Below are 11,964 nucleotides of genomic sequence, written 5' to 3' on the forward strand. Positions count from 1 at the left end.
GTTTAGAGGCATTTGAATTTTTAAAGGAAAAACTAACTAATGCCCCGATCATTATTGCTCCAAATTGGAACTTACCTTTTGAGATCATGTGTGATGCTAGTGACTATGCATTAGGAGCTGTCCTTGGTCAAAGGGTTGATAAGCCCTTCCAACCCATATATTATGCTAGTAAGACTCTAAACCCAGCCCAAGAAAATTACACCACCACTGAAAAAGAATTACTAGCTGTGGTGTATGCCTTTGACAAATTCCGCCCTTATCTGGTTTTATCCAAAACTACTGTTTTTACTGACCACTCGGCTATCAAGTATTTATTTTCCAAACAGGATGCCAAGCCAAGACTAAAACGATGGGTGCTGCTTCTTCAAGAATTTGACATAGAGATACGAGACAAGAAGGGAATGGAGAATGTGACAGCCGACCACTTGTCAAGACTTGAGAACCCGCAGTTGCAAGAAGATGTAGTAGGAGACGACTTCCCGAATGAGTACATCATGGTGTCAGTGGGAGAAGAGCCATGGTTCGCAGACATAGCTAACTATTTAGCAACAAATTACATCCCGAAGGACTATAGCAGTCAACAAAAGAAGAAATTCTTTGCTGAAATCAAATATTACTATTGGGACGACCCATACCTCTTCCGAAGCTGTGCGGATGGTATCATACAAAGATGTGTGTTCGGGAAGGAAAGCCGGAAAATACTAGAACATTGTCATAGCGGGCCCACGGGAGGACATCATGGAGCACACTACACGGCGAAGAAGATCTTTGACATTGGGTTTTATTGGCCAACAATTTTTAAAGATGCAACCCAATTTGTCAAAGAATGTGATGCTTGTCAAAGAATGGGAAATATTTCATCCCGAAATGAAATGCCACAACATAGTATCCAAGTGTGCGAGGTGTTTGATGTGTGGGGAATTGACTTCATGGGACCATTTCCCATGTCTAAAGGAAACAAATACATACTAGTGGCGGTGGACTACGTATCTAAGTGGGCGGAAGCACAAGCATTACCAACAAATGACGGACGGGTGGTAATACGATTTTTAAAGAAACTATTTTCACGGTTTGGAGTCCCGAAAGCTCTTATTAGTGACCGAGGCACACATTTTGCTAATGATCAATTGGAAAAAGTGTTAAAGAAATATGGGGTCACCCACAAGTTTTCCACATCATACCATCCACAAACTAGTGGACAAACCGAAGTAAAAAATCGAGCCTTAAAGCGAATTTTGGAGAAATCGGTGGGGGGCAATCGCAAGGAATGGTCGGATAAGCTAGATGATGCACTTTGGGCCTTTCGTACAGCTTTCAAAACACCTATTGGTACCACACCATATAGGTTAGTTTATGGGAAGCAATGCCATTTACTGGTGGAGCTAGAACACAAGGCGTTTTGGGCATTAAAGAGTTGTAACTTCAACATGGATGAACTAAAGAGTAACCGGTTAATGCAAATGAATGCTCTTGAAGAACTAAGGAATGATGCATACTCCAGCTCATGACTATATAAAGAGAAGACTAAGATGTGGCATGACAAGAGGATCAAAGATAAACAAATCCAAGAAGGTCAAAAAGTGTTGCTCTTCAACTCAAGACTAAAACTTTTCTCGGGAAAACTCAAATCCAGGTGGGATGGGCCTTTTGTAGTGAAGACGGTGTTTCCACATGGTGCCATAGAGCTATTATCAAGAGATGGCACACCTTTCAAGGTCAATGGTCATAGGGTTAAAGCATATGAAGAAGGAGTTCCCCGTAATGAAGGAATGGAAGAATTGTTGTTGCTGGAAAAGAATGCAGCCACGTAGAAGGGGAGGAGTCCAGCTAATGACTCCCTAAAAAGAAGCGCTTCTCGGGAGGCAACCCGAGTCACAAGTTTGCATTTTCTTTCCTTTTGTTTTACTTTATTTTTTTTCTTCTTTTCTTCATTTATTTTGAGAACATCACTACTTGAGGACAAGCAATGCTTAGAGTGTGGGGTGGAGGGTTTAAAAAGTAGAAAATATATAAATTTTTTAAATTTGTCACATAAAAAATTTTAACTGTAAGGTTTACTCGCCGAGTAGGGCCGTATACTCGGCGAGTACCTACCCGAGTAAACAGAAAAAACGCAGAACTAAAGATGTACTCGGCAAGTAGCCGATTTACACGGGTGAATATTAAGTCTGTAAAAAGAGGGTTTTTCACCCATTACCCCTCACACTCGTCGTGCACAGCAATCCTCGAAGCATCCAAGCGATTTTTCGTGACTTCATCAAATTTTTTCCGAATTTCTACTCGTTTCTCATCGTTCAACCAAAAAGGTAACATATTTACACCACAAACTCCTTAAAGGTTTGATCTTTATCACGAATTTGCCCCGATTTGACTTGATTTCGGATTTGGGGGTTTCATCCAATTTTAGGGTTTCGAATTAGCCATGAATTATGTGATATTAGGGCGAATTTCTTTATGATTTGTGGTTAGATAGGCCATTACAACAAACCCCTGTAGGAAGATTGGATTATTAACTGCTATATACAGGACCGAGACAGTTCCAGTCCCGCAGTTGATCCTACTCGCCGAGTAGGTCGTGTACTCGGCGAGTAGATGCCTTTTCAGACCCACTTTCTTGTTTTTAATTACTGGGTTTTGTTTGCTGGTGTGTTTGTTGGTGTTTGTATACAGGAACCATGTTCAGAAGAGGGCAATCTTCACGCGGAGGAAGTCAAAATGATAATCCATGGCTTACCTTTCAACACATAACTTCCAAGTCATTCCAAAACCGGGCTAGAAACAGATTGGAAGCCCTAAAACAAAAGGAAATTCATCTCCCGAATGCAGTTGATTGGGGTTGGCTGGGAAATGTCGGGTTAGAGGAGGAGATTACACCATATTTGGTAAAAGAGTGTAGTTTGGGGTACACCACTATTACTTGTGACGGGTGGTTACAGTTGTTCAAAATTCAGGAGTCCGTGTATGCTGAGTTGTGTTGGGAGTTTTTTTGCTACCTTCTCATTCCGAGGTGGTAGTGATTACTACAATCCCAACGTGATCTCTTTTTCTTTGGGTGGAGAGCTGCGACAGTGCAGCATTGCTGAGTTCTCGTGGAGGTTGGGGATATATGATCAAAGCGTGATGATGACAGAAGATTTTGAAGCATTTCTAGAGAACAACCACAAAGAACTTCCCGAGGCAGTGGTGGCCTCGACATGGTGGAGCACAATAGCCAACAAAGTGTATATTCCGTCCACCGCTCAAGAAGGCCACATCCGTTCACCGATCCACCGACTTCTTCACCGATTTGTTGCCAGTACCATCAACCAAAGGAAGGATTGGGACAAGGTTCCAACCCTTGACATCTTTTATTTATGGAGTATCATTACTCCCGAGGCCTTTTGCAACATTCCTTACTGCATTTCCAAGTTCCTTGCCGAAGGGGCGGTCAAGGAGAAAGTTAATTCAAAAATTAATGGAGGAATGTTTATTACTCGATTAGCCAAGTCATATGGGATACTTGATCTACCGCAAGCTAGGGCGCTCACGGTTATCCACCCTCCACCATTCAACACGACATTATATCGGAGGGCGAGGATAGTTGAAAAGTTTGGTGACTCCTTTACCATCCCACATGAGGATGAGCCGGCGATTCCGGAGGAGCCGGGAAGGCGGGTTAGGCAACGTAGCGAACGGGTACGAGAAGACCCACCGGTTATTCCGGTGGAGGAGGATAATGATGGGTGGAATCAATTAGAGTACCGCCGCTACCTAGATGACATTGGGCAAGGGGTGAACTACACTAACCAATCTTTTGAATATCTTTTTCAGCAAATGAATATCGCCCCACAACCCGGTCCCGGATACCCGTATATCATGAATTGGGAGGAGCGGATGAGAAGGAGAGCCGGAGAAGGAGGAAGTGGCACGGGAGGCGCTGATATGGAGGATGAATGATGAAGACTTGTTTTCTTTTGTTTTTGTTTTTATGATGATATTTTAATTATGTTTTGGACAATTGTTAAAACGCTTGGATGTTGGTTATTTTGGTGGTTTAATTATTAGTGTCACTTTTGGTTGTTCAATTTTTTTTTCAGGAAAGAAGATTAGGAGACATGCTAAGTTGAGGGTCAAAATGGGAATTAGGAGATTTTCAAGAATTATGACGTGTTGTTCTTAAGATTGAGTCCGTGCAAGAGTGATGGAGTGTATTATTACTGGATGAATTAGAAGAGAGGGTCAGATTGCATTTCCAAACTAGAGTTGAATGGAGCATTAGTGTTGTTTTTATGGGACTGTCTCGTCTACTCGCCGAGTGCACAAAATCTACTCGGCGAGTACCTAACTTATTACTCGGCATTATTCTGAGAAGGGATCTACTCGCCGAGTCCACGCTATTACTCGCCGAGTACTCTGCCAATTTTCAAATTCCAGAAGTTGCTTTGGGCACTTTCACTGCTACATTTATATTTGGGAGGAATTGTTTCTGGAGATGTTCTAAAGAAGCTTGTTCCTTTAAAATTTTCAACTTATCAACCACACGAGATTTGACACCCAAGGCATGGATGTGCTGTTCTCATGCCAAAGTCAGCTGAAGTTGGAGCCTTACATGAAGCGTATCAACCTATCAACTGCTACCCCAGGGGAGTTTGTTCCAATTCCCGCTTTATTTTTTTTTTATGTTACATAATATGCATTGAGGGCATTGCATAAAATAAGTGTGGGGTAGGGGGTTATCACATAAATAGAAAATTTAGAATCTTAATTTAGGCTAAATTTAAAAATTTTGCATATCAAAAGTATTACTTAGGATTTAATTTAGAAAATTTTGGTAAAAGAAAAAAATTAGGATTCCAATTGAGTTGTGTTGATAATTGCATGAAAACCCAAATGTTTAGTTGAGCCTATATACGTTCTAGTGCATTTGTGGCTTCCTTATTCCAGTGAAATCATGGGACAAAAAACACAACCCTGCTCAGCCCGAGGGATGCAATATGTTTAGCAGCCTAAACCTGAAATGTATCCAGGAAAATTGTTATCGATAGCCAATAAAGGTTGAGATTGAGCGCCCCTGCTTAAGCATGTAGGGATTTGAGTGAAAAAAAAAAAGTGAAGTACATGTAAAAAAAAGGGGGAATTACAAGAAAAGTTTGAAGAATTTTGGAGCAATCAAAGTAAAGATCAAAAGATCAAAATTCAAAGAAACTCAAAAAGTTGAAGATACCAAAAATCAAACAGCAAGGTGGTGAATTCAAAAAAATTAAAGATCAAATGTTAAAGAAGTGAAGAATTCCAAAAGAGCTCCAATGTGGTATCAAAAAGTTGTAATTCTAGATTATTGTATGCTTGGGTTGCTCAATTAAAAACACCTTGAGGGTAAAGAGGTTTTCTGAGGATGGATTCGGAGGGTTGCATAAAATGAGCATAGTTCGGGATGAGTGGGCAAGTGTTTATGAGGATTGTGAGTATTTGGAGTATGGGAGGTCCTTAGGAAAAATTTTAGACACAAATGCATGCGTTGCGGTCTTGGCATAATGGCTGGGTTAGATTGGAGTTGTCATATGTGATTCTAATATGTTTAAAATTTAGTTTTGCTTGGTGGCAAGCAAAAGTCAAGTGTGGGGTATTTTGATATGTGCATAATTAGTTAATTATTTAGTATATATTTTTATTCATTTTTAACTAGTTATGTGAATAATATGGACAAAAGGTACTTAATATTGTTTAAATTTTGTTTTCAGTCCAAAAGATATGCTTGGGAGTAAAAGGGAGCAAGGGAAAACAATTAAAGACCAAAGAGTGAAGATTGAGGAACAAAATGATACCTACTCGGCGAGTACACGCGACTACTCGGCGAGTCCAACTGAATATTCCAGAAGATCACCACGTTTCCTGATCTTAGACAGATAACAACACGACTACTCGGCGAGTTGGGTCTGCTACTCGCCGAGTACCCCCTGTTTTGAGATATCTATAAAAATCGAACCTTTATCCGAGGAGAACAGACCTTTGGCGATTTTTGAAGATCCTTCTGCGATTAAGAGCACCAGAAGACGTTGAGGAACCCTAATTTTCAACCTTTTGGAAGAATTGAAGCAACTAGGTTAATCATTCCACTTAAGCTTAGGATTTGATGATGTCTAATCTAGTTGAATTTGTTTCTATGTTTGTTTTTACTACAACTATGAACTAATTTCGTTTTTTGTTTCTGTTTGGGGAATACCAAGGAACTCCTATGGTTTAAATCCTTAACTTTGATTAATTGTTTATTGGTGATTCATTAAATTAAGTTTGTTAAAGAACCTTATGCATTAATCATTACTATTTTCTATTAATTGGAAGACAATTAGGCTGCATGAACATCTCTTAGTTGTTAACTTCATATGTCTATGTGAATACTAAACCATATGCTTAGAAGTAATGATTATGAAACTAAGATTAATAAGACAATAGGAAGATTAATGTGTGAGCTTGCTTGAGAAACCATCAACAAGAGGTTAATTGAATTAATAACTTAATTGACCATTACAAATCTTATTTAATCCAAATCATTAATCTAGGGAATTAATTAGTTTAAACACTTGATCACCGCTTAAATTAGTTAATTGTCTAAGGGTTAGGAGTAATGAACATGAACCTAACCATTTTAATTGGTAACCAATAGCAATTAATCTATCATAAATACAAATAACCATAGGAGTGAATTGGTTGAACCTAAATAGAAACATCTTTATCAAACTTGGTGAATAGTTGTTGCTTTAGTTATTTAGTTAATTTAGTGTGCCTAAGTTTCTAGTCTTGCAAAACTAGAAGAAAACCCTTTTACTTTTATTAGTTGTTTAGTTAAAATTAGTTATTAGTTTAATTTTCCGTTCCTTGAGTTCGACACCTTACTTACTAATCTATACCACTAAAAGACAGGTTCACTGCCTTTGTGTGTTTAATTTATTAATTAAAGTAGGGATAAAACAAGTGCATTTTACACACATCAATTGGCATAATGGTTTAAGAAAGTGACTTGGAGGACTCGGGATGATTAGTGTGGAAAATATGGATAGGTGTGGAAGGTAGTATTGGGCCCGTACTACTGAAAGCACAGGATCCATACTCGAATCGGTGAGAAGTCATGGAGAATCTAAGAAGCTTATGAGGAAAGGACCTGTGGTTATGTTTGATAGTTGGAATTTTGTATTTCAGATTGGAGATGAGCTCTCAAGGAGATTGTACAGGTTCGGGTTCTGGCTCGGGTGCAGATGTTGAGCCGATTAGCGAGCGGTTGCGAGAGTTTATTTCATTAGAGGTTTCTTGATATGTATCGGAGATAGTGGATGAGCGCTTGGACGCGTTCCATACAGAGGTTATGGCTATCATTGGAGCTCGCACACTGACTTTCCGGGAGTTCCGTGCTTGTGGAGCTCCTGCGTTCCATGGGGAGAGGGACCCCATTGTCAGTAGGAGGTGGTTAGCAGATATGGCTAATGCATTTAGGACGAGTTTCTGCCCCGAGGAGGCGAAGGTCAGATATGCTTCCTGCCTGTCGAAGGATCGGGCACGTGATTGGTGGGAAGAGATCAGTAGTGAGTTGGGTGATGATGCAGTTGATGTCATGTCATGGGATGACTTCTCGACCAAATTCCGAGCTGATTTTGCACCAGCGATTGAGGTGTAACAGTTGGCGCGAGAGTTTTTGGATCTCCGCCAAACCACGGAGATTGTGACAGAGATCACTGCCAAATTTCAGGAGAAGGCTTTATTGGTACCGCAGTATGTGGCAGATGAGGAGATAAAGAAAGTGAGGTATCACGGCATGCTGCAGGATGACATTAGGAAGTTCGTAAGTATTTCAGGGTGTGAGACCCTGAACGATGTGATCTCTAGAGCTCGAGAGCGGGAGATTGATTTGGAGCACATTGAGAAGAGGAGGTCAGATCAGGTGTATACTTTGGAGGGTCCCGGGAAGAGGCCCAAGACTACAGATCAGCGATTGGTAGGTTGGCAACGCCGAAGTTAGTGAAGCACATGCGGAAAACTGCACGAGGGAGTTTGTCGTTCCAGGGGTTCAGGCTGCTACATGTGTGGCAGGGATTGACCACAGGGGGCAAGCCCATTATGGTTTCACTGTGATCAGATGGGCCACAAGAAGGCCGACTGTCCGACGATGAGGGGAAGGATAGCAAGCACGTTTTCTCTGCACACTTTGAGGATCACTAATGGACGAGAGGGAAAGACAGGAGCCCTAACAGATAGGAGTCGGTCTTTGCAGTAACATGCAGGAGGGATCCGGATTACAACAGGCAATGTTGCAGGTATGTATCAATTGCTCTTTTTGATTCTATCTATATTATGGTTGTTCTTGCCTCGGTCTTAGGTAAGAGTATGTATGAGTTATCTCTTTGCTTGTATTCGTATTGTATTTGCAAAAAATGTCATATGGCAATTGCATATCGGGAATTATTAGTAGCAAGTGTAAGGTCATTTCCCTTTTCTGGTTCGAAGTGTTTAGTGTTATCTTGGTTACGGTCGAGATTAGTTCAGGAGCATCATGTGAAAGTCTTCGGTCAGGGTCCGCAGGGTTAGTATTCGGTGGTTTCAGTCTTGGTGTTTGGGATGGATTTTGGAAGAATTAAGGGAAGTGGTCTATCACTGAAAGGGTTGCTCAGAGCATTGGTTAATTGGACCTTAAGATTTGAGTGGGATGTCAGATCGAGCATATGGGATCATCGCTAGAAAGATTCAGAAGGCATTCATCCAGTTTTCAATAATTGTGCGAACTTTGGAAGTGGGCTAGTAATCGATCACTAGCCAGGATAAGTATTGGTAACCGGGGCGTCTAGCCCGTAAGAGCGAAGGAATGGAAATCCTTCAGTTATCGAGTACTATGAAGACGTAGTAGAATCCAAATGGGGGAGAATCATCTAGGGATTCAGAAGCAGAAGCGATTGTGAAACTAGGATTAGTTTTGCATCCGTGTCAGGGGGAAGAATGGATCAAGGAGTTGTACGGATTAGGTGTAGTGTGAACTGGAAGTTGGAAAACTTGTTAATGATGTGTTCACGTCCTCGGAATGTTTGATGATTAGTTTCATGATATTCGGTTGAGAATTTCAGTCAAGACAGGAGTTCAGCTGGATTATTAGGTCGTGTGTGCTTCCCGACTTTGGGGAGGTGCTGGGAAAGTGCTGTAAGAATATGGGTCAACCATAGCATTCACTAGCAGCCATTCGGTGTGGAAAGTGTTGTCAGATTACGGGATAGCCGTAGCATTCACCAGTGGTTAGATAGTATGAGAAATGTGGTGAGACTGTGGGGTTGCCCGTTGCATTAGTTGGCAGGTAGTATAAAAGTGTTGTAAGACTATGGGGGTGGCCCGTAGCATTCACGAGTTATTAGGAAGGGTATAGTAAGACTGCAGGGTGGCCCATAGCTTTTGATAATTAGCAATTAGTAAGACTGCGGGGTGGCCCATAGCATTTGTTGGTTAGCCATTGGCATATGGGTATAGTAAGATTGCGGGGTGGTCCGTCGCATTTGTTGGTCAGCCATTGTTATATGGGTATAGTAAGACTGTGGGGTGGCTCGTAGCATTCATTAGCTGTCAATTAGTATGAGAGCATAAGACTGCGGGGTGGCCCGTAGCATTCGTCGGCCCCTATTCGGCGATAAGAATGCAACAAATGTATGATTCTCTCCCGGAATTCTTCAGATGGATTAAGATAGGGGCAGTCGTACGGATGTGAGTAGTCCATAATATGTTTGGTTTTGGAAATTGGTAGGTCGTTGGAGACCAGGTATGATGTAAGACTACAGCAGTTCGGGTAGCCTTCACCTTTTGTAGTAGATTATGCTAACAAGGAGTGGTCAGACAGTGTGATCGCGAGGATCAGCAGGAATGTTGAAGCCATGAGTGGCAATGAGGATAGAATAGTTTCAATAGCTGAAGCTCTCTTCAGAATTCGATGGAAGCGATTGAGAGATTGCTTGGGTTCAGTAACCGATGGGAGTCGGGTAACCCAGATTAATATAGATTAGTGGGGACTAGGATGGTCTCTGTTTATTCGGAAAGCAGATAAGAGATAGTGGGGTCTTCGGTTAGGAGTAATGAAAAGAGATTATTTGTGTAGCAACCACTTGATCGGGAGGTGCCAAGTCACTCACAGCAGGATTAAATAATCTTAGAGGGAATGATTTGACTCTGTTGCGTAGCTCTCGTATGAGTCTAACCGTTACAGGAATGAATCTTTTACTCGAAGGATTATCTGATCCATTCGCTGGGAGGGGTGTTTGGCACCGAGATATAGTAGGAGGAAGCATTCAGTAGGTAACAGTGAAGTGACCGACACTAGGAGTGGCTAGAGATACATATGTTCTCTTCTTCTCGTCCCATTATTTTTTCTTCCTACAGTCTCCATTTTCATTTTTTTCTGTCGCCTCCATCATCAACAAAATGTTCATCAACAAGATGTAGATAAAAATACACCAAAAATTCAACATTGATAGTTATAGTTATAGCTAATATGGATAGCAAAAACAAAGAAGTGAAAAAAACACTTAGCATAATTGGAGATCTTTCAGGATCACTTTCTTCATTCAGTTTGGGAAAAATCATACTCAAACCCAACAAAGATTACATATATTCCAAGCATACTAAAACCCACCAAAATAATCAATATTCTAAGCACCGAGTTGTACCAGTTGAGGATTTGATGGTGTTTTGTTCAACGGTGCTTAAGGTAGAATTTTCTTCGATTTAAAAATCCAGATTCGAAAAGATAAAATCGATTTTAGTTTGTCTCCACCAAGTTATAAAAATCTAGAAACCCAACAAAAATCAAGTTACAATTGACAAGTCTTCATTGTCTTTTAATCAATTACACACTAATTTCCATCTACCAGTTAAACTTTTAGGTAATTCGTAAGTCCTCATATTCAGAATAACATAAATCCACAAGCAATTTCTATATGACTCAGTTATCCTAAAGCAATTTCAAAAATTACAAATAGATTAAGAGTGTTACCTTCAATTATGTTAACTTAGAGTAATTAAAGTGCTTGGATTTGTCCAATTTAAGAAATCAATGAAATAGGGCCACCTCCGATCACCATTGTCAAGTGGTGTAGTCATGATTTTATTTTAGCCAAATAATTTTCAAAATATAAACTAGTGGTAAAATTCTTCAAACGATAACAAAATATAACTATGTATGCATTCTAAACTAAATTGTTTATTTAAGTTGTATATAATGTTATCTTATATCATTAAAATAATCTAAATTGGAGTCTAATTGACATAAACAACAACGTTTTCCCTTCTACTAAATTCCAAGTTTTGAATGGGATATGTCATATAACAACCCTAATTCCTTCTATAAATCCTTTTATTTAACATATATATCATAACCTCAAATTTCTTCGTTGCTACAGCTAGCCAAACATGACATACTCATAGAAAATTAGAAACTGCATAAGATTTGCTCTGTCCAAAGAAGTATCATCAAAACGCAATGAAAAAATCAAGTAAGAAATGTGCATCAAGTTTGAACGGGCCTTCATGTAGCGGGAAAAAGACATAGGATTTCCAAACTTGTGATTTATATACCCTTTCTTAAGAACATGCGTCACATTTTTATTTATTGGAAAAACTTCTAATCGTGGCTTTTGCAATATGTTCTTCTTTATTTGCATTTACTAAAGCGATAAGTTTTAGGTATTTAAAAAATTTTAATGGAACTAGAGAACATTACCATATATAATCCTTGCATAAAATACTTGATTCCTCTGTTTAAGGGTCACATTGTCAACACCATTATTGAATGACATGCAGAAAAGATGAAGGTGTAACATGTATTCATTTAGGGTTTTGTGGGTTTTAGAGAGGGTTTACTAGAGTAGAGGATGGAAGAGGAATTCCAAATAAGAGGTGATTAATGTGATGTGGGGTAAGGATGAAAGTGGGTCCAAACCCGGATCGGATGGACCCGGACCCAGA

This window comes from Lactuca sativa, chromosome 6, assembly GCF_002870075.4.
Source record: "Lactuca sativa cultivar Salinas chromosome 6, Lsat_Salinas_v11, whole genome shotgun sequence".
Classification (NCBI taxonomy): Eukaryota; Viridiplantae; Streptophyta; class Magnoliopsida; order Asterales; family Asteraceae; genus Lactuca; species Lactuca sativa.